The 18,945-nt window shown below is 51.3% G+C and overlaps 1 long non-coding RNA gene across 1 annotated transcript; it reads left to right on the top strand.

The window, feature by feature from the left end:
- The first annotated feature begins 556 nt into the window (after window positions 1–556).
- Window positions 557–9,359, top strand: LOC144239974 (uncharacterized). The gene is made up of 2 exons (XR_013337531.1): window positions 557–752; window positions 8,865–9,359. It is a non-coding gene; the product is annotated as an uncharacterized LOC144239974 (long non-coding RNA).
- The last annotated feature ends 9,586 nt before the right edge of the window (window positions 9,360–18,945 follow it).

The raw sequence follows: 18,945 nt of genomic DNA, 5'->3' as shown, positions 1-18,945 counted from the left end.
AGTGGGAGCCATGACCCAGGAAGGTGCTATGCAAGGAAGGCCGGGCCAGAACATGGAGCCAAAGGGCAAGACCCATCTCTGCTTGCCTGAACCAACAGCACAAAAAGGATCCCTGCTCCTTAGCGCCTTCCTTCACATAGGATGCGCCCTGTGCAGGGAGGCACAATCATTGGGTTCCAGCCTCAGCTCAGCCTGCAAACCGTTCATTGTGCAGGACTGAACAGGACTCCGAGGCCTCTCTCGGTGGCTCCCTACGTGGAGAGTGGTGGGCCAGATGATGTGCATCCGGGGCTGATTCGGGCCAGTCATTCCCCGCGGACCCGTCCGGGGCCCGTCCTCCTGCCTGTCCTCATTCTAGAACTCTCTCTCCTCAGCCTTTCATCTTGACGATAGGCTTTTGCTACTGGATTCCGTCATTCTCTGGCACAGCCCAGCATACTCATTCCTCCTGGATGCGCTCCTCCGCTCTGCCTGGAGGGTGGCAAGGAAGTGACATCTCCATGGAAACAGGTGTTGATCCCATAGTTGCTTAGCGATGTACTGATGTGCTGCAGGATGATGTAAGCCATGCTCTGGTTTCCTGAGGGGCTTGGCGTCCTTTGATGTGTCTGTACTACCGGAGCTGGGATCATCTGGAGGTTGCCTCCTTTGCTTCTACCCTTCTTCTGTAAAAGTAAAAGGCAGAAAGACCTGGAAACTGAGATCCACTGGGAGGAACGGTATTGTAAGAAGAGTAGTGTCAGGAGTCAGAGGTAAGATGATGAAGGTGACATGTTTTGCTGGAGGCTGACAGGCTGGGGGAGGCTTGGATGCTGTGTGCAGGTGGGCAGCTGCTGGCCAAAGGCGAGTCCTTGGTGCTCGCCCACGTGCTGAAAGTGACTGCAGCCCATTCCCCACCCCACCCCCGCCCATGGCCGCCGCCCCACCCGAGCGGCCCTAGCACCTGGGGCAGGACACAGACAGAAGCCCACACACCAGATCTCCAATGCTTAAAATTATACACCAAGCCAGTGGATTGTTAAATAGAGTATATTCAATCCTCTGACCTTGGCAACATGGCAGGCAGAGCAGTGACCCGCCAAAGATGCCCACGTCCTAATACCAGGAACCTGAGAACATGTCACATTGTGACATGTCACGTTCAGCAGTCCCAGGGTCCACAGAAGCAGAAGAGAAGGGCACAGTGGTGCCATGTGAAAAACACTTGACTGGCCTCTGACGGGCTTTGGAGATGGAAGACGCAACAAGTCAAAGAACGTCAGTGGCCTCCAGAGAAGGCTCTAGAAGCTGAAGAGGGCAAGAAGACAGACTCCCATTGAGCCTCCAGAAAGGAACACAGCCCTGTCGATACCCAGTGAGACTTCTGACCCACGAACTCTAGGATAATAAATCTGGGTCAATTTAAGCTGCTGAGGTTGCGGCGACTTACTGTAACTGCAGGAAATCAGTACAACAGCAGTGGCCTGTGGGGAGGGACACAACCACAGGAGACAACAGCGGGTCTCGCTCACGGGCACGGCACAGAGAGGGGCCTTCTCGCCTCTGTAAGTGCAAAACTGGTCCTACGACTGGAGGAAAAAAAAAATGCCATTTCCTCCCCTCTCCTTCCTTCAGGAACCCTTATGAAACAAAAGGGCATCTGGGTGGCTCACTTGGTTAAGCATCCAACTTCAGCTAAGGTCATGATCTCACCGTTTGTGGGTTCAAGCCCCACATCGGGCTCTGTGCTAACAGCTTGGAGCCTGGAGCCTGCTTCAGATTCTGTCTCTCCCTCTCTCTCTGCTCCTCCCTACTCTGTTTCTGTCTCTCTCTCTCTCAAAAATAAACATTAAAAATCAAAACAAAAGAAAAAGCCCAAACAAACCAAACTAGCCCAAACCTTCACCATAAAGCCAAAGGGAACTCTCCACTTAGCAGGAGAAACTAATGCAGCTCTTTCACATGAGGGAAGACCTTGGGCTCCTGGACTGGCATGCCCTTGCTCACTGGACTCTATCACTAACTGACCCTGACCTTGTTGGGCCTCAGGGCTTTCACCCAGGAGATGGAATTCAGCGAGTACACCAGGCAAGGAGGAATTCCCTTTTCCTTCCCTCGGTTATCAGGGGTAAAATGTTCCCCTCTCCCTACTCCTAGGACTTGCTTCCTGCAGGCCCAAGGCACAATGCGCCTCCTCCCTGACCACGTTCTCGTCTGCAGCGTTTTCTGGCTGTAGCCCTCTCACAACCTTGTTTTGCCAGAGGATATGCAGACTTAGTATAAATTCGTCTGTTTGGTGGCCATTTCCTGCCTCCAGTCACTAACAGAAGCAAAATGCTAGCCATGGGGGGAGATCTCCCCAAACTCAGATGATCATCAGTTAAAGTGTTCAGGGCCTAGGACAGCTGATTACGTTCAAACGAAAGCCTCAAGGGACTTGTAAAGCTTAGGCTTACCTTCTCTGCGGAGAGCTGTGGCCTGTGTGACTCCATGATTCTAGAGCCTCCCAAGCTCCTCCTTCCCTGGGACCGCTGGATCAGCTTCATGTAGGCCCATCTCTGTGGTGTCCCTGGGAAGATTCTATCCTAAATCGGGGAGAGTGGAAAGTTCAGTGGGTTGGGGAATTTGCTGCAGAGGCAGCCTGGTCTGCAGCTCACATTTACCAACAGGCCATCTTCCCGGGGCCAAACCCTGCTCCAGCTCTTGTTCTAGTTGTCATCTGGGTGCTCTGGGTCTTCACAGCCCGCCCAGGTTCTGTTTCTTCTAAAACTCACCCTGGCTGGGGTCTGCAGTCCTGCTCCGGAGACTCTGCGTCCCCCGTATGACCCTTATATGTCTCCTGCTCTCGGGACACCTGTTGACCTGCCTGCCTGGACACTCATCCCCCACCTGTGGCTACCCTGCCCTGTCACAGCCTCCTTCTCTGTATGCATCTTCTCTGTATGTGAAGACAGCCGTCTTCTCTGTATGCATCGTGGCTTCCCAACAGGATTGACTTTACCCTCCTGCCTGCTCTAGAGCCGCCCCCTCTACTTACCTTACCTAGTGCATACATAGCCTTCAGGTGCGGATGCCTCTTTGCTCGGCTCCGGCTTGTATCTCTTTCCATACCTTAATTAGCCAGGCAGCCAGGCAGCAAATAATTACACATAAAGCCCACCCGGTGGCAGGCAGCGTCCGAGAAGCTGGGCTCTGTGCTCCAAGCCCACGCAGGACTGATGCCCGAGGCTTCCCGCTCCGTCCCTCCCTGAGCCCCCACGTGGTGAGATGATCTTGGATGGTGAATCTGATCATGGCCACCTGGAGAGCTGTTTTAACAATTACATTAACACCACAAGGAAGAATAATAGATTCGATTAGCTTACGATTCTGATCTTGATAGAATTCTTTGGTATAATAAGCACTGGTAATAGTAAGTTAACCCGTAAGTGCTACATTTAATTTTTAGGTATTTAATTTCATATGTGCCATGAACATTTCAAGAAGTCCTGGCTAAGACTTTTTTACATCCAGGACTTGGAAGGGGAATTGTCTTTAGCTGTTTGCAGTTCAAGAAAAAGGAAAGCTTGATAGGCTGGCCGATGTGGCCATCAGGACCAGTCCGTGCTGGCAGAGCGACCTCGGAAGTGAAGCTGAGCGTCCCGGCGAGTGTTGTAAATGTGTGTCATGATGTGAAGGTCAGAGTCATGTCACAGCTGCCACGCCGTTGCTCTTGCGCCACAAAGTCAAGCTAGAAATCTGAATGTTAAACATTTTCACAATAAGAACACAGCAATAATTACACATAAAAAATTGTATATTTATTACTGTATCCCATGGGGTATTTATAATGGCGACATTTGGCTCCAGCTCAATGTTTAATACTTGGCCATTCTGCATTTGGCCAAGAGGGGTGTTCCGTACACCTCTAAAAGGATCTAATTGAGCCTTTTGTGTTTCTTTCCTTGACAGATATTTTATCCCAGTTAAAAATAGCGCTTCACACAAGAGCTGAAAACAGGCTTCTTCACTAAACACTTCCTCACGCTGGTTCTCAGCTTCCTCCTGAATCATCACCCTTGAGCCAGTTTGCTGAGATCTTAGGGAGATACAAGCCAAAAAACCCCACGCTTCCTCTGGGGAAAGTGCCAGCGGGTACTTACCCCATTGCTGTTGAACCAGCCCAAAACAGGTCTATTAAGTCCAACAGTGCTGTCCATTCTAGGACCGCCTCCCCATCTTCCTCCAGCAAAGAGGAAGGACTGGCCCCTCTGACCTGGTTGAAGGAAGCTGCAGTCACTCTTGGGTCTCTATTTTACCACAGCCTATTAGCAACCCAGAATAGGTCCTGAATCTCCCCTTCCATGCTCCAGGCAGAGTTTTTAACTGTGAGAAAATGGTTTTTGCTGTGTGCGAGGAGGCTGGGGGGAGGCAGGGATGGGAAATCCAAACATCCCTCCCAAGTCATGGTGAAGAGGCAATCCATGTTTTCAAGTCAGTCTGCATTACAAACATTCAGTGCCATTTGCGTGATGAGTTCCTGCCATTCTTGTAAGCATACCATGCCTCCATCTGGGAATTAGAAGCAGTCGTGACAGCCTGAGGAACCATCCAGCTGAGTAAGGGGGACAGGTCCCTGAGCTGGCCGGAATTGTTGCTGAGGCATCGCCCACACTGAAGATCATAATGCCGTGAAGAAAGTTCTGGCAACTCTGGAAACCTAAAGGAAAGCATGCCTGTCTCCCCCCAACCCCCACCAGTATTCAGCCACATACGTGCTTTTTGTCTTCAGTATAATTTCCAGCTTGGCACATTTGAGAGAAAAGTTTGCTGCATTTGTCTGCCCAATGGGCTGCCTTCGTTAGAGATTATAAATAATTTCTTTCCAGAATTTCAAGACTTTTTTTTTCTTTAGGATTACATTTAATATTTTCCATGCAGTTTGCCTTTCTGGGAGAATGTTCTCCGGGATGAGTAACTTTGGTTTGTCCAGATGGTCTTCCTTTCAACTGCTTTCCATATTTTCATGGTCCCTTAGTCTTATATATATTTTTTCAAAGTGATACGTTTGATTTGAGGCTTTAGGCTGAAACCCAGCTTTTTACTACAAATTCCTGCCTATGTGCCATTGTTTTATCTTCTAGATGAGCTGACAGGGGACGTCTGCTAGTTAGCTGAGACCATTTTGGGTACTGCCTCTCAAAGTAAGGTCTGTGTAACACCTGTGTCCACAATCAGTGTGCTTCCTGAAAATGCAAGCTCATGGGGCTGTTTGCAAATATATCAAATGAAAATTTTAGTGGGGAAGTTGGTCTTGGAATCTGAATTTTTCAGAAGTGCAGTGGGTCATTCCTGTCCACTGTGGAGTTTGAGAACCACCATTGCAGCCAAAGGAGCAGAAGTGACCTTTCTAGACATCCTCTCTACCTGCCTTTCTCCACAAATCTCCTCAAGCTGGGTTGGGGTCTTCTTGTCTGCCCTGGTAGCTCTCAGTGACTTTCATACCATTCAGAATCTTGACGGCCAGGCTGAAGGTAAGCTGCACTATTGAAGCTGGACCCCGTGGAGATGAATCTGACCAGAGAACCTAGCATGGGTCTGAGTAGGCAGAAGGGGGGCACCTGGGAGAGAGGTGCTTCCCCCAGTTCCCCCATGGAAGCAACATTTAAAAATGATGACATATGAATTGTACACGGAGATTAACAAAAGAGGTTTCCCAGGCCTGCAATGTGTCAGTCTAGAGGCTCTGGCCTCCCCAGCCTGGTCTGGCGCCCCCGAGGGCTGAGGAAATGGAACTCTCAGCATACCTGTGGCCCTTTTGTTTGGAAGTCCTACATTAGATGCCTGTGGCTCTCACCCAGATAAGAAATGAATGGTGGCCTGTAGAAATAGAGAGGAGGGGACCAAACAGCACATATTGAGGGTAGGAATTTAGACTTAATAACTGATTGCCTAGGGGCACCTGGGTGGCGCGGTTGGTTAAGCATCCAATTCTAGATTTCGGCTCAGGTTATGATCTTGCCGTTCTTGTTGGGATTCTCTCTCTCTCTCTCTCTCTCTCTCTCTCTCTCGCCGCCCCACCCCAGCTCGCTCTCTCTTTCTCTCTCAAAGTAAATAAGTAAACTTAAAAAATAGTTTTAAAAACCCCAACTGATTGGATGTAGGGAAAAAAGAAGATAAGGTATCAGAGGGCTATGGGTTCTGAGCCCAGATGGGATGCTGGGCCATGGACAGAAGTAATGACAGAGCCCAGCCTTGTTGCTACGGGAGCTATTCCTTCACTTCTCCCCCTCCCCTCTGTGTCCTGCCTGCACCCACATGCTCTTCCCTGGTCATCTGTTCCAGGGGCTACGCTAAGAGATCTGAGGCTGCAGAAGCTGGAGAAGACTGCTTTCCCCTCCCAGCCCCTGAGCTCCTGCTAATACCAGTGAGAGCCTATTGTGCATTTCCCCATTTTATTTCCTAGTCAAGTGAGGCACACACAGGTTATGTACCTTGTTCCATGACTTGCCAGGGGCGGAGGTGGGGGATTTACCTCCGGGCTTTTCATCCTTAAATCAACGTTTTGAGTGTTTTCACAATCATCAGCAACATTGCCACCTCAGTACACTGACAGATAGATAACAGATAAACTTTATTCTTTCTAGCAGTCATGCGCTGTGGGCAGGTCAGTCTTCTCAGCTGCAATCTACTGAGGAGGGACTCCTAGGCTCTGAGATCATGTGGCTGCACCAAGTCTCCTGGCCCCACAGGGGGCAGAGCAGGGAATTCTACTTCCCTGAGGATGGCGCCCCCTTCTGCTCCAGCGAATCATCACATCCCCTCAGCCCAAAGTGCAATCGCTGTGACTTGCACCCCTAAGTCTACTTGCTGGTCCTGAATGGCAACAGTACGAGGGGGTCCACTTCCAGGCAGCCGCAGACCCACGGGACAACTCTGGGATGGGTTAGGTATTGTGGAGCCTGAAATTTACACATTTGGAAGAGTGTCTTTAGGAAAAACATGCACAGATGTACTACTTTGGCAAATTTCACAGAAAGCAGGGGACTGTGCAACCGAGTGGTCCTGAAGATGATTGTCTCCCTTCCATTGTCTCCCCAATAACCTGCCTCTGTGCACGCCTTGGGTCACTTTTCCCTTCTGCTTGTGTCTCACCCGGCACAGATGCAAAATTACAGTATCTTTGCATTTGAAAACAACACTGTCATCCCAGAGCCCTTGAGGCCCATTCTACATGTCAAGCTAATTATTAGATGATGAAATAATGGCTACAGTGTGTGCCCTCCGGGTGAGCTCTGCAGCTGCTAAAACACCCCGAGAGGCCAAGTGACATGTTTGCAAAGAGGGGAAGAACGGAGGCATTTCAGGTCTAGGCGGTAAAAACGAGCTCCAAGCTCATGCTATCAGGAGGCTGCCTCTGAGGCAAAGGCTGAGAGGGAAGCTGTATCCATGGCTGGAGGGGGCCTGGGGCAGGTTCCACGTCTTCCCCAGGGAAAGGGTAGCAGGGGGAATTTACGGAGCCAGCTTAGCTCTTTGCATGCATTGTTTCCTTTAATTCCCCAAGCAACCTTTTAAAGTGGGAGCCATTATTACTGATTACAGATGAAAGCTGCAGCCACACAGCTGGTAAGTATTGGAACGCAGAGCACCCTGGGCCAGGATCCCCTTTCTCTCCTGTTTTGTTTTGTTTTGTTTTTTTTCACGCACACCCAGAAGCCTTACCTTGCATTTATAAGTGACATCCCCTGACTTCACCCCAGACCTGCTTTTCCTCGGGACCTCCCTTGGGCAGGGCAGTGTGGAAGGGATGCCACACTTCTCTAAGACAACCCTTAGAGAGGACTGCATTAGGTTGATGATTTGCAGATGTGCTCTATTGAAACCTAGGCTGGTTGGGCGGGAGGATGATGCCAAGTTATCCAGGGAAAGTGGGCCCTTAACTTCTTTCTTAATGGCAACCTGGTGAAGTTTATGAAGCCCTCTTCAAAGCAAAATTTTTAAATGCATTCAGGGGAATATATCCGATTACAAAGGAAGCCAGTTGCATTGAAATGCAGTTATCAAAATATTTTTAAAAACCTCAAATTTGTGATCCCGTATTGCCCGTGCTCCTTTGTGAACACATCAACAAGATCTAGTGACAGGCCTGACAGGCACCGTAATTCTGAAGTCGTGATGAGCTTAAACAATAATTTAAGATTTTTGCAACAAGTGCGCGGTATCTGTGGGTTCTACTGGTGACAAATCACAGACGCAGCTAATTTTGTCTGAGGTCCCTTCTGTGCATTCATCGTGGCACAAAAAGTTAAAGTTGGTCCACGTTAGTGAAAAATGGAGATGTAACGACCTTTCACAGACTCCTTGAATTCTGCCTATGGGCCCCCCAGGCCCTAATGTAAACCTGTCAGCACATGACATATTAACTCTTCAAATTCGCCCCCCTTACTACGGTGGTTGGTGTTTTCTTCTGGCTCTGTAGACCCTTCGTGCTTAACTCTGTGCTCTAAGTCCTGATGGCCAGTGTGGAGGGACATTTGTCCAGATTTTACTCACTGGATTATGATTCAAGTACCTCTGGCCTGGAGACCGTCCCTTGATCTGTCCCTCCACCAGGGAAAGCTGCAGAAGGAAGCCTGTGGGGTTCAGTTGTAGGTCTGCAGTCTCTGATCCATTGCACCAAGACCAGAACTCTCACTCCTGACCTACCCTGTGCTCAGGCACACACTACAAGCTCCTTCCCCACGAGAGACACTCCAGAAAGATCCATCAGGTGACCTTCTCTGCTCTTTCAAAATAACAGAACGTCGCTGCTGCAAAGGCATGGGGTGAGGCCTGCCAGCAGAGCTTCAGAGAGCTATTCTGGGACAAGTGGCTTATTTTCTCTCTCTCTGATGGTTTGTTTTCAGACTCATTCACAGAATACCATGGAGGCCAGAGGAACAGAGGAGGGGGCGGTGTTTCTTCCCAGGCCCGTGGTGAGATGAGGTGGGGAACAGGGCTCAGCCTGCCTCTCCTGCTGCTGGGGAAGGAAACTGCCAGTTGTGAGCTGTGTCTGAGAAACCCCATTGGGGTAGCTGATCACCTGGGGGTGGCCCACCATTTGGCGGGCTATTGGCTCAGGCTGGAAGATGAAAAAGGGCTGAGCAGAGCTTGGAGGAGCCCAAGTAGTGTCAAGCAAGTCAGAGATGGAAGGGACTCCAGAGGCCATGCAGCCTACCCCCCTCGGTGACCGGATAAGAAGTCAGAAGATGGATCCCAGCGGGTCAGGGGCAGAGCCAACACTGACAGCCTTCAACCCCTCTCCTCAGGCCTGACACGGCCTGATCCTTGGGACCACGTTCCTTCAGACTCTGCATGTTCTTGCCAACCTGAAAATAAAGAATAAATGATATTTCTCTCAACTCCTCCCAGCCTCTGGAGTGAGGCTCAGTCTGCGGCCCCAGTCCGCTTCTGTCCACACCCTCTGACTCTGAGGCCTAAAACCACTGAGGTCTGGGACCCAAGGCAGATGGTCAGGCAGGCAAGTTTGCTGGGCCCCAGGCCACATGGTACATCAGGGTGGATTGTTTGAGGTGCTTGACTCCCTCTCTATGGGTCTTTTCTCTATGCACAGCCCTCAGCCCCAACTTTAGAGGTCCAGTATCTGCACATTTTCCTTCCCTGGCCTGTGGAGTTTGTTCCCATGAAAGCATTTTAAGCTCCTTGGCCCAAAGCAGACATGAGTAGCTCAGCTCAGAGCTCTCCCTGCTCTGGGAGACTGCCCAGGGGTCTGAGGTAAACTGAAGGAACACAAACCCCCCGCCTCAGCCAGCAGGGAAGGGGTTTGGAGTCATGAACCCACTGGAGGGTGGGGGTGGAGGTCGCTGGCCCCGAAGCAGGCCTTCCTTGCACTCCTTATTAGAGCCATTGTCGAGACCTTAGTTCACACCTACAGGCCTGGTGGCTTCACAGGGCGGTTAGTGGAGGCTTGGTGGGGGCTGTGGGCTAGCCTCAGAATAAAACCCAGGCCTCTGGGTTCTCTGGCTATGGCCTGGGTCCGCTCCTGTCGTTGCACTGGTGAGGATGGAAGGCTGAGCTGCTTTCCTACATGGTTCCAGATGCTTCCTCACTGGCCCTTTGGTCCCTTTCCTCTTGTGCTGAAGATGCCCTTCGAGTGGGCCCCAAGGTGGAAAAGCCTCAGAGGCAGGACTGACCATACACTCTTCCTACCTGGAAGCTTCCGGGCCCACCTCCTGCCAACTCCTGGTCTCCCTCACCATGCCCTCGTGAGTTCCAGCCATAACTGCCCAGTGACAGCTCCCCAAATACATCCATGGGGCGGAGGTGGGGGGGCACACACACTGCACACAGCCTCCCCTGCTTGATGCTCTTCCTTTGCTCATCTGCCTCAAATGCCCAAGCCATCATCCCAAGGTTGGTTCAAACCCCGGCTACTCTGTTGGGCTCCCTCCAAGAAGGCGGGACCAGGTCCGGCTCTTTGAACCTCCTGGGCCTGCCTCAAAGCTGGGCTCAAAGTAGGTGTTCAGAAACTATTTATTGAATGACTTTATTATGTACCAACTGTGGAGTCTGCACTTGGCACTGTCTAAAGTATGTCCAGGGATGTCTGGGTGGCTCAGTCAGTTAAACGTCCAACTTTGGCTCAAGTCATGATCTCAGAGCTCATGAGTTCAAGTCCTGTGTTGGGCTCTGTGCTGACAGCTTGGAGCCTGGAGCCTGCTTTGGATTCTGTGTCTCCCCTCCGTCCCTCCCCCACTTACTCTGCCTCTCTCTCAAAAAAAATAAAAGCATTAAAAATGATAAAACAAAATAAAATAAAATGAAACATAACTGTCCTGTCTTTTGGAAACTCTAGAAGCCAGGTGGAGAAACAAGATACCAGCCCTGCCTGGCATTACAGGTGCTCACTGAATCAGACCTATGAATAAACAAGATTCAAGGAAAAAGAAGAACAACCAATGCAAGTGTAGTTTCTGCTGCTGGTGGCCTTGGGTGGGGTGTGTCCCCCGGTTCATTGGTTCTATAATCAAAGGATCAAAATGTGGATTTCCTATCTGTGTGTATTTATAGCCTTTTACTTTACTCTATTTATACTTTCTGAAAGTTTGATGTGCATAATATATTGGTACAGTAATTTGCACCATAAGGTTTAGAAATAAAATGGGTTTAAACTGTTCTGAGTGGTAGCCTTCCGCTGGGGAAGAACTAGTATTTATTGGTGGGCCTGCTGAAAGATGTTTTGCTTTTCTTTAATGTTTGTTTATTTTTGAGAGAGAGAAAGCATGAGTAGGGGAGGGGCAGAGAGAGAGGGAGAGAGAATCCCAAGCAGGCCCTGTGCAGTCAGCACAGAGCCTGACATGGGGCTTGAACTCACAAACTTTGAGATCCTGCCCTGAGCCAAAATCAAGAGTCAGATGCTTAACTGACTGAACCCCCCGGGTGCCCCAAAAGATGTTTTACTGGTAAAGAGTGTTGGATTAAAATGGGTTTAGACTGTTCTGAGCGGTAGCCTTCTGGGGGAGGGAGTACCAGGAGGGGTCCTGGACGTCTGGCCCCTCCTCTGCCTCACCCCTGTAGTGAAGGACACAGCCTCACCCCTTCCCCCAGTCTCTGACTTCCATCCAAGGAGATGGGGAATTCCAGGATCTGTGCTCCTCGATTGGCCACATGCTCCAGCCCCTGGCAGCCAGAGTCGTCACCTTCCCAGGCTGGGTAGTGAGCAGGGAGGGGACCTAGCACTTGGGCTGCCTGGCTCCAAGGAGGGCCTCACGCTGCCCCCAGGGAGAGGTGCTCCGTGGCCAGAATGGGTCTCAGCTGGGGACTGCCCACCTGGGACAGCAGTTGATGTGGGGGCAGTTGGAATGGTTGGCAATTCAATTTTCCCAGCAAAAACCACTTGAAGTTTATGTCCCTGAACATACCGTTCCATGTTTCTGCCCAAATTCCTCCCACTGCTGCCCCAAAGCCTTTCTGTTTGCAAACAGCCCTGCCCAGCACTGGGGAGGTCAGAGCCATCCATCAGGACTGGGAGTTTATTTCAACTGCGATACTTTAAGTCCCCACTGAGAGCCAGGCCTGGGGACAGAAAGCTGACACAGTCAGGGAGGGGGGCAGTGGACGCTCTTTTGTGACCTCATTTTCAACTTTGTACCAGGGACAGAGCTGGCACTTTGCAACATGATTCATCCTCGAGCAGACCTGTGACGAGCAGATTATCATCCTATTTCACCAGCGAGGGAACGGAGGTGTGGAAGGCTGAATAATGCTCCGTCCCTGAAAAGATGCCCATGTCCTAATCCACAAACCTGTGAACTGTTTTCCCTCACGTAGTGAAAGGAGCTTTGCATATGTGATTAAGGATTTCAGGATGGGGAGATTATACTGGATTAACAGATGGACCCATGGAATCGAAAGCATCCTTATAAGAAGGAGCAGGAGGGCCAGAGTGAGAGGAAGGGGCTCAGTGATGAACGCAGAAGTCCAAGTGATGCTGGGCCACCAGCCAAGGAACATAGGCACCTCTAGATGCTGGAGAAGACACCAAAACAGACTGTCCCCTAGAGCCTGAAGGAGCACCATTCTGCAGACACCTTGATTTTAACCCAGGGAGACTGACTTTGACATCTTTCCTCTAGAATTGTGAGAGGACAGAACTTGTGTTGTTTCAGGCACCAAGTTGGTGGTCATTTGTTTCAGTTGCCATAACAAACTGATCTACGAGACGTTGCTCTCCCCACTTCCCTGGGAGTGGCGAAGGTGGCGTTTGCACCCAGGGCTGTCTCTCTCCAAAGGTTCAAATGATGCTGAGAACCTTCTCACCAGAGCTCTGGAGCCCAGGAGTAGCTCTTGCTTGGCCAGGGAAGGGAGGTGGCCAGGGACAGCAGAGTTGGAGGGACAGATGCAGAGTCCCTTGGAGGGGGCTCCAGGCTGAGTCAGGAGCTGAGATGGTGCTAGATCAGTGACGCTCACAACCGTGCAATGGCCCCAGGAGCTGACTTGAAGGGGACTCGCAGCTCTGTGTTCCCATGGGACTGGGATGCAGTGCTGCCCCGTTGTGAGCACAGCTGGCTGAGCCGGCAGGGCCGCCCTCCCTCGTGCTCCCAGAGGAGCACAGTCCAGCTCTGCATGACCAACCACGGGGCCTGGGAGAAGTCACCCAGTGGCTCCCATCCTCAGTTTCCCCATCAGAAAGATGCGGAGGCTATAGCTACCTCATAGGGCTGCCGGAAGGGTCTGTTGCACGTGGGTCGAAGAGGAACCCAGTCTTGTCTGGCTTGCAGTACTTGGGCCCGGTACCTCCCCTTTGGCGAGGGCAGGAGTCCATTCTGGCTGGTAGGTGCCTCTGTCGCACTGGTGGCCAAGTGATTTTGATGGCATCCTTGGATCCAAGTCACGTGATCTTAACTCCAATCACCTGCTCCAGCCACAGCACCTGATAAAAATGCCTCTGTGGGGCTTCTCTCCTGTTCTGAGCTTGCATTCCCCCCATAACAGAGAGAAGTAGCCTCTCGAGTTCTCTCCTGTGAGGGAGACATCTGGCAACCTGGCCCCTCTGGCCAGCAGCCCTTTAACAAAGGAGCACACTGCTCCTGCTTCTGCCGTTTGACAGAATGCTGGCGGAGGGGGGAGCAGGTACAGACGTCCCCCCCGCCCTCTTCTTCCTGACTGTGCCCTTGGGAGCATGGGGACGCGGGGGACAGGAGGGCAAGGGGGAGAGAGCCAGCACCGGCAGTCCCTTCAAGTGACTCTTTCCGGATTTGTTGTGAAAGTTTCATCTGGTGACACATCGACTCATGTCGCTATATTTATCTGGGAGAGAGGCAGGGTGTTTTTGAACGGATGTAATTTCTGGCTCTTTCCCTAGAAAAGAAACTTCTCATTCCTATTCATCCCTCCCTATTCATCTGCTGCTCTCACCCTTCTGTACAAACACGTACGTGCACACGCAGACACACACGCCCGCAGATCCACACACGTACACACACGTGGCAGAAATGCAGATTCTCGGTTCCACAATTACTGTTCCAAGGCTCTCTGTGGTTGACACATGACTGCCTAGTGTGATAGACGGACAGACCAAAAGGTAGATGGAGGGAATAGAGAGAAAAGCATTGAAGAAATTGTGGCTTTGAGCATTTGTATTTTTCTTCCAACTTCACTGCACACTCACTATGAGGGAATCGGGTGAGGGCGGGACGGAAGGACCCGCCAGGCTGGGGGCGGGCGAGGGGCTTCAGGTTGCCATGAGCGATTTGCTCTCTGGCTTCAATGAGACTTCTGGGCAAATGCACCCTGTGTGCTGACCCCAAGCCCAGCACATGGGGGAGAAATCTGCAGGAAGATCCTGGATGGCTAGGGAAGTTCCAGAGACACCTTCAGTTCTGCATTTAAATTCAAATAACCAACAACCAGGAAGTAAATCCGGATGTAGGAGCCTGGAAACGGGACTCTGGGTGTCTGTAGCTACATCACTGACAAGTTGCCTCCAGACAGTGAAGTCACAAGGCTTTCTTAGAAGTTCCTTCTAGAAGTTTTACGATTTTTGGGTTTACATTTAGGTCTTTGATCCCTTTCGAGGTAATTTTTGCACAGGGTGGGAGAGGTGGCTGGAGGTTTGCCTTTTTCTCCCTCTGGGTATGAAGATTCCATCTTTTCGGCATTGTGCATTAAACAGGAAATCCTGTTTCCCATTATGTAGTTTCACAGCAAGTCGAGTAAGTCTCGAAACCAGATCATGTGTTTTCTCCAATTTCACTTTTCTTTTTTCAAAGTGGGTTTGGCTATTCAAGTTCCTTTGCGTTTCTACAGAAAATTAGCATCGGCTTGTCAATTTCTTTTCGAGATTTTGCAGGAGGTCTTCCTGTAAGTGCACTAAACATACAGATGGACTAGGGGTGAGCTGACTTCCTCACAAGCCCCCACTTCAGGGATTCCCTTTGTGCCTGTTTCTCAGAGAAATGTTCTCTTCTGCTCTTGATCCTTAGCCTGGGGGTGGGGGTAGGGGTGGGCTGGGGTTGGGAGACACTCTCTGCTCAGCTCAGCGTCAGTGTTAGGCTGGTGCGGTGTCCCTGTGTCTTGGTGGGGGTGCTGCTTCTGTGACCCTGCCCTCCCCCTCCCTAGATCCTAGTCTGTGTGTTTCCACCCCTCTCTGAGGAGCACAGGGTCTACTCTCCCTTCTCCCCGACGCAGTGGGTTCTCGCCTATGCCCTAAAGGTGACAGCATTTGCTGCTCTTTTCCCAGTGGCCTATATTCTTCTTCCTAAGGGCTTCAGGGAGAAGGATCTGTGCAGACTTCGTCCTTTTGCTGAAGCACTGTCCTGCCCGAGAGCAGATCCAGGGGTTTGCTCGGGCCTCCCCCCGCCTCCCTGCCCACAGTCCTTCTTGTGAGCGCCCGGGGTGGTCCAGGGTGAAGGAAGGGCAGGTGGCTGTGTCTCTGCTCCCTGTCGGCACCTCCCGAGGGGCCTGTGCCTTCGTGCAGGCCCCACACTTGGCCTTTCGCAATGTGTTCAGAAGTTAGGTCGGTTTCTTTCCAGCCTGTATGGCATCCAACATCTGTAACAGGTAAGAGAGCACCTGGGTCCTGTCTCTCCTCAGAGGTGCTTGTTTTCCTTAAGATTTCAGCTACGTGTATGCCCTCTACCTCCATTCTTGGAGGGGTTTGAGGAAGGGGGTCATGTTGTAGATTGTTTGGCCTTTTTTTTTGGAAAAGTGTAAGAGTGATGCTCTTTGCATCAATTGTACCGCCTTTTGAGATTAAAAGTCTAGAAGCTTAATTTATTGGGTGGCGTTAGGAGATCTTTAAACATGGAATTTACAGGGCACCTGGACTCAGTCAGTTAAGTGTCTGACTTCAGCTTAAGTCACGATCTCATGGTTTGTAGGTTCAAGCCCTGTGTCGGGATCCGTGCTGACAGCTCAGAGCCTGGAGCCTGCTTCGGATTTTGTGTCTCCCTCTCTCTCTGCCCTTCCACCGCTCACTCTCTCTCTCTCAAAAATAAATAAACATTAAAAAAATTTTTTAAAATAGACTTTACATCTTGACATGTTGGGCTCTTCCAGAACAGAAATCACTCTCTGTAGTGAAAGAAATAAACCAATACAAGTCTTGGTTTTTATCTCATGCAACTGTTTCATTTTGTTATTCTTGTGTGTATAAATTTTATTTATTTATTTATTTTGAGAGAGAGTGCATGCAGGTGCACAAGTTGGGGAGGGGCAGAGAGAAAAGAAGAGAGAATCCCAAGCAGGATCTGCACTATCAGCACGGAGCCCCGTGTGGGGCTCACGAACCATGAGATCACGACCTGAGCGGAAATCAAAAGTCAGATACTCAACCGACTGAGCCACCCAGGCACCCCATTCTTGTATATATATGTTTAAATTTAAGTTCTGAATAAGCTAGACTACCACATGGGTCTCTGTTCAGTAAATACAATAAAAAGTCTCCCTCCCTTCCCAACCAGTCCCTCTCCCCCCATGTTCTCTCTGCAGAAAGCCAGTGTTACAACTCCCTTCTTACCAGTTCGGGAATCTCTTACGCAACGACCAGCGAATACGGCAATTCTTTCCCCACTTACTGCCACACGGTGACAGCACCCCGCATACTGTCCTGCTTTTCTGTTTCCACTGGGAGACGCATGGTTTGGAGACGGTTTCCTCATCAACACGAAGGGTTTTCTCATGTTAGTGGCTCTGTGAGGAGCTGCTGTCGCTCCGGGGTCCCCACCTCCAGAGGGAGTCACTGCGGGGTTGGGGGTGCAGGTGGACACTCCAGGTGAACCAGAGCTAACCCGTTCTGACTGCTTATGAAGCCAAAGGCTTTGCCTTAAGCCATTTAACAGATAACTTTAGCAAGTGCTCCCAAGTATCCCTATGAGGCAGCACAGGGATTTTCACCCCCACATAAGAGAGGGGGAGACCGAGGCTCTAACTTATAACAAGAGCATCCCCCTGACAGTTGCTTAGGGTGGAGGGCGGGGCTGGCCTCTCAGCCGCTGGCCAGCTGCCCGGTCCCCACACTGCCAGGCACAGGCCTGAGGCTTTTCCTCAGCCCGCTGTCAAGTGAGACCCACAGGACGGAGGAAAGAAGGGCAGACTCTGAGTGGGACCGGCGGGTGGTCCCAGGCACGCTCTGGCCCAGACCCACCGGCCACCATGCCAGCAGGACATACGTCTGAACGTGTGCCTTCCCCGGGGGACATTGGGAGATGAAGGGATTAGAGGCCGCCGAGCACAAATGCAGTTGCTAAAGGAGTTCAGTCAGAGGAGGATTAGCTGGAGATTTGGAGGAACTGGCCCACAAACCACCGCGCTGCCAGTGGCAAAGATGACACCCCCAGGGGTCCTGTCGGATGAGGCAGAGTCCAGAGGACACGGCTTTCCTGGGGTCCTCGGCACCCCTCACAGGGCCTAGGCTGGGCCTCGGGGCAGCGGGGGCCTTGACCGACGGGAGCCCGGGCCTGGGGGCAAGGGCGCCCTCGGAGGCCTGGGGCCCTGGCTCCTACCCGTTTCCCTCCTTGAGCCTCACGGAGTCAGCCAGGTGCAGGTACAGCCCCTGAACCCCAGCGGGCCCTGAGCCTGGAGGGCACTTGCCTGGCAGCCGCGGGGGAGACCGGGTTTGCTCCCATCTGTGCCCACGCAGACAACGGTGCCCGCCACGCGTCCGCCCAGCATGGTAAGAGCTCAATAAACAGCTGCCAAGGATCTTTGGGAGACATCCGTGAGGGGGCAGCCAGAGGAGGCCAGGGTTCCACGGCCCCACGCCGCCACCTGGCGGTCATAGGGAAGGAAATGACAGCGACAAGGAGGGGAGGAACCCATAGGCTGATGAAGGGGATTAGACCTGGAGCTCCTCTCTGCACCTGTCCTCATGACATCTACTGAGCATCTCATCCGAGGACAAGATCCTGAACATCTCTTATCGACTCAAGTGCTACTGCTATCCGTGTGGCCAGAAACATCACTTGTGTTCTTTTACTTAATCCTTACCACAGCCCTGTGGGGTAAATATTTTAGTCTCTCTGCCAAACAGAGGACAGTAAGGTTCAGAGACGTTGAGTGACTTCCCCAGGTCACACAGCAAGGACATGGCAGAGCTTGGATTGGCACAATGATCTGTTTGGGCTCCTCACGCTCTTCCCAGAGAACCTCCCGATCCTCTCACAGGCTCTGGGCCAGGGAAGGGGGTCTGGCAAGGAGGATAGGTCTGGCCAGGAGAGAGACTCAAGGGAAATCAAGAGCTGGGGCCAGGAAGCACCTGATTTTGTCCTCCACCTGCCCTAGACAGAGTGGGCACAAAGTCATAGCCCTGTAATCTTCAACGTTGTCCAGCCATTTTCCAAACAAGCATCCCATTTACAGAAGGCGCGCTCAGAAATGTGGGTTCTGAGGCACAGCCTGGGAGGAAATGGATGTCTCTGGAACCTTAACAAAAGTTTCATGTTGATGCTTTGTGTCTGTGTGTGTGTGGTATTTCTCCCAGAGCATTTGAACTGTATCGTACAGAAAATACTAACGCAAGGAAAGACTTCAGAAGTTGTCTGGCTGACAGTTGGCATTTGGTAGTGAATTCAGTGAAAGAAGGAAGAAAGGAATTCCAGATGGGGAAACTGAGGCACAGAGAGGGAGAGATATGTTCCCAAGGTCACAGAGCAACCCCAGAGTTGGGTTTAAGACTTGGGTCTCTTGAGGCTTCTGGGTGGCTCAGTCGGTAAGGCATCTGCCTTTGGCTCAGGTCATGATCTCGTGGTTTGTGAGTTTGAGCCCCACATTAGGCTCTGTGCTGACAGCTCAGAGCCTGGAGCCTGCTTCAGATTCTGTGTCTCCCTCTCTCTCTGCCCATCTCCACTCATGCTCTGTTTCTTTCTCTCTCTCTCAAAAATAAATAAACATTAAAAAATATTTTTAAAGACTTGGGTCTCCTGATACCCCTCTGTTCTCTTTCCACCCCCTGAATGGTACTCAGAGTGGCTGTTGGGTCCACCAGGT

The sequence above is a fragment of the Crocuta crocuta genome, unplaced genomic scaffold (assembly GCF_008692635.1).
Source record: "Crocuta crocuta isolate KB4526 unplaced genomic scaffold, BGI_CrCroc_1.0 scaffold246, whole genome shotgun sequence".
NCBI lineage: Eukaryota > Metazoa > Chordata > Mammalia > Carnivora > Hyaenidae > Crocuta > Crocuta crocuta.
The sequence above is the reverse complement of the archived record's forward strand: the minus strand, read 5'-3'. Positions and strand labels throughout refer to the sequence as shown.